We start from the raw sequence: 3,061 nt of genomic DNA, 5'->3' as shown, positions 1-3,061 counted from the left end.
CCTATCAGGGGGTTAATGTGAGAAAATCCTTTGATAGGAAAACTCTTTGGGCAGAAATCATGTATTTATACATCTAGTGCCCGGAGTACTGCAGACCCTGATCCTGCTGCGGACTTTGGGGTTTATTTCCTTTGTATAACATTCTTTATAAGACTTCTCTAAGCCAAGCCAGGTTTATGAGCTATCCCATTGCATGTCTTTCCCACCCGCTGACCCAAGCCTGAATTCTATAGAAATAGATCTTACTACAGAGTCAAGACAAGGCCCTGAATATCGCTTCCTGAAAGGCATATGACTGGAATTTAAATAATTTTATCTGCATGCAGCTTAAAAAAAAAAGTCCAGTCCAGCCACAAGCGATCGAAGCTCTTTGCAAGGCATCTGCTTTAACATGTGCTATTAGGAGTGATGATACCCAGCACCCGCACTGGACGCAGTGTACTTAAACGAGTCCTACAGCATTGCCGCCTTCCACCTTTCAGCTACTAGCTGAAGCTTCCACCTTCTAGCTCTGAGCCCCATAACCTCTGTGAAGGTGGCTTGTAGGTACCAGCTGAGAGAACAAGCTGGGAATCGTCCCAAAGGTTAATGCTTAGCGCTGTCCGGGGGGGTCACGCAGCAAGTGATGCTCGGAGAGCCCCGGGGCAACACCTCCGTCCTTCAGCAGCGTTTCTCAAACTTCCCAAGACTACCCAACCTTTTCAGAAAACAAACCAGCCTGCACCGTCTTACAGAGCTTTGTCACGACAGTTTTTACTCCTAACCTGTAAAAATCAGGCTGTATTTCAAACATCCACCATTCTGACTTCTGCTCTTGTGGTGTTTTGTTGTGAGTTTTTGGGGGCTTGACTGGATGCGCGCACTTCCCACCTGTTTCATTTCTTGGTTTGCCAACGCCCCGGGGACCCTCCTGCGGCCTGGACGCTCCGCAGGCAGCCGCGGCGCCGCCCGGCTGGAAGCGCCGTCAGCGACCTCCCGGTGCTGGCGGCCGAGGCAGGGCCGCCGCCCGCCCGCCGCCCGTCGCCCGTCGCCCGAGGAGCGGCTGCCGGCGGGCCGCGGGCTCCTCCCGGCGGCGGCCGCGGCGCCGCTCTGCAGCGCGAGCCCCTTCCCGCCGGGGCGGGCGGGCGGAGGGCGGTGTGCCCGGCCGCGCGGGGGCCGCGGGGCGCCCGGCAGGGGGCGGCGGGAAGGCTTGTGCCGGGCCGTTAGGGAGCGCCGGGGAAGCTTCCGAGCGGCGGCTCCATAGCTCAGTGGTTAGAGCACTGGTCTTGTAAACCAGGGGTCGCGAGTTCGATCCTCGCTGGGGCCTTCGCGTATTTTTAGGTGTCGCCGCCCCGCATCCATAGGCGACGAGCCCAATTTTGGGGTGTTTTGGCGGTGGCGGACCAGGGCGCGCGTGCGGGCTCCGTGGGCTTGTTATTAAGACGAATGCTTTAGAAACAAACGCTCTTGGTAAAATACGAGTGCTAGCAATAATATTGGTCACCAAATTAACTCATGACTCTGCTTCGTGCTGGTAGGGGAGCAGGGGGCAACAATAAGCGCTTTGGGAAGCCGCGTGGGGATGGCTTAGTAAATATTTGTGCAGCTCACGTCACAATTTTCCTGACGGGAGCTTTGGCAAAATGCTGTTAAGGGGTTTAAAAGGAACAAATTGCCCCTGAGTGGAGAATAAGCTGGACAGGATTATCTGACTCTTCACAGCTTGTCAGGCAAGCTGACCAGTTGGTTTTATTTCTGTGCTGGAGGCTGGACAGAGGAGGTGTAATAATTCTTAGCCTTTTTGTTTGTTTCTTTTAGGTTATAGAAAGAGCTAGAAACCTCCGCACAAATCCTCTTGAGCACCACACTTTAAAAATATGCATTCATTTTTCTCAGAAATCTTGTGAGCAGGGCCTTTAGTTTCTAGCGCTGCAAACACCACAGCAATCATTACTGACATCAAGCAGGCAAATTAATACACGTGCTTTGGAGAGGGGAAAGGACAACACTTGTGGCGCACATGCTGCAAGGGGCTCAAACCGTGGCAGAGCCGTTGAACAGGCAGGCAGCTGCTGGAGGCTGCGGCTCGGCATGCCGGAGGCTGCAGCTTGATGTGTCGAGAAAGACGCGTGGGCTGTGGCGTAGCACTGCAGCCTGTGTTATACCCTCCCGGCTCCTGTGACAGCTTCTCTCCAGCCTCCTCTCTCTGCTGAGAGCAGATCAAAGCTGTGGTGATGCACAGGGCTGTATGAGTTGCCATTGCCGTTGTGAGAGGAGCAGGGGGCTGACAGGCTGTTTGCCCCTTACAGTAGGAGCCGTGCTATGCCATGAGGCCCAAAACGCATTTGAATTTGCTGTGCTTTGGGGTTCTTGCACAGAAGAGTTTGCTTGGCATGACTCCTTGTTTGCAGCATTGCCTCCCCGTCCTATCCGGGAAAACAGTGCTTGGTCCTAATCTCAGTGTTACCAGCTGACTCTCACCCTAGCCGGTTCCTTGGTTCGGCAGTCCTCCCGGAGTCCTTGCGTCATGTTCACGGAGGCGGTAATAAAACCCATCCCTCGAGAGGATCTGTTCTCTCCGGGGGGGTCTGGTCGAAGGCTGGGTACAGCGTTTCTCCATTGACAGGGCACTGGGTTTCGCCATGACCAACCAGAGCATCATCAGATCCCTGGGATGCCACAGATGGTCTTAAGAAGCAGTCACGCGCGTGCTTGAAAAGGCTGCGTAGTTTGTTCAGTCTCTCGCAGGATCATCCAGAGCGAAGGTGCAGGACCTGCCACTGCAGCTGGGCCCGGCACAGCCGAACGCCATCGGTGCTGCGTTCAAGGGGATGGGGCCATGACCCTTCATGCGCGTGGTGCTTGGCTGCTCCACTCCCCACAGCCACGAGGTGTGGTAGGAACAGGGTTCAGCTCTTCCCATTTGTGGTAGCTGTATACGTATGAGCTGCCACGGAGGCTTTTCTAGAACGCTGACAGGTTGCTACGTGTGCCCTCAGAGCAGTCCGGAAGCGTGAGTGGGAGCTACGGCACCCCACGTTAGGAGGGGACCTGCGCCTCCGTGGCAGGGCCCCGCGGCGCC

At 55.5% G+C, this 3,061-nt stretch overlaps 1 non-coding gene across 1 annotated transcript; it reads left to right on the top strand.

Annotated features, from left to right (window-relative positions):
- Positions 1 to 1,233: 1,233 nt before the first annotated feature.
- TRNAT-UGU (transfer RNA threonine (anticodon UGU)) lies at positions 1,234 to 1,306 on the top strand. Its single transcript has one exon. It is a non-coding gene; the product is annotated as a tRNA-Thr (tRNA).
- The last annotated feature ends 1,755 nt before the right edge of the window (positions 1,307 to 3,061 follow it).

Source organism: Harpia harpyja, chromosome 3 (assembly GCF_026419915.1).
Source record: "Harpia harpyja isolate bHarHar1 chromosome 3, bHarHar1 primary haplotype, whole genome shotgun sequence".
NCBI lineage: Eukaryota > Metazoa > Chordata > Aves > Accipitriformes > Accipitridae > Harpia > Harpia harpyja.
The sequence above is the reverse complement of the archived record's forward strand: the minus strand, read 5'-3'. Positions and strand labels throughout refer to the sequence as shown.